At 67.1% G+C, this 258-nt stretch overlaps 1 protein-coding gene across 1 annotated transcript in view; it reads left to right on the forward strand.

Moving 5' to 3' along the window:
- Positions 1–258, forward strand: part of LOC104491798 (ras GTPase-activating-like protein IQGAP2) — a gene marked incomplete at its 3' end in the record, with an annotated part of 5,660 nt that overhangs the window by 3,374 nt on the left and 2,028 nt on the right. The window lies entirely within an intron of this gene.

Raw genomic sequence — 258 nt, forward strand, 5'->3', positions numbered from 1 at the left:
CCGGCGCGGTACCAGGCGCTGCAGGACCCTGTCCTGGCCCTGCGTTGCCTCCAGCGGGACAACCTCGACAGCTACCTGGAGCAGCTCAGTGCGGACCGGGAGCAGAAGGCACTGGTAGGAGCAGGCAGGGTGCAGGTACCTGTGCCGCAGGAGGGGGGCTTCCCTGCTGGGCAGGGGATTGCTCTGTGGACCAGCAGCTTTCTGTAGGGGGGCCTGAGCATGGCTGCTCTGTCAGCGTGAGCGGGATGACCACCTCTG

Source organism: Buceros rhinoceros, unplaced genomic scaffold, assembly GCF_000710305.1.
Source record: "Buceros rhinoceros silvestris isolate BGI_N320 unplaced genomic scaffold, ASM71030v1 scaffold23604, whole genome shotgun sequence".
In the NCBI taxonomy this organism is placed as follows: domain Eukaryota; kingdom Metazoa; phylum Chordata; class Aves; order Bucerotiformes; family Bucerotidae; genus Buceros; species Buceros rhinoceros.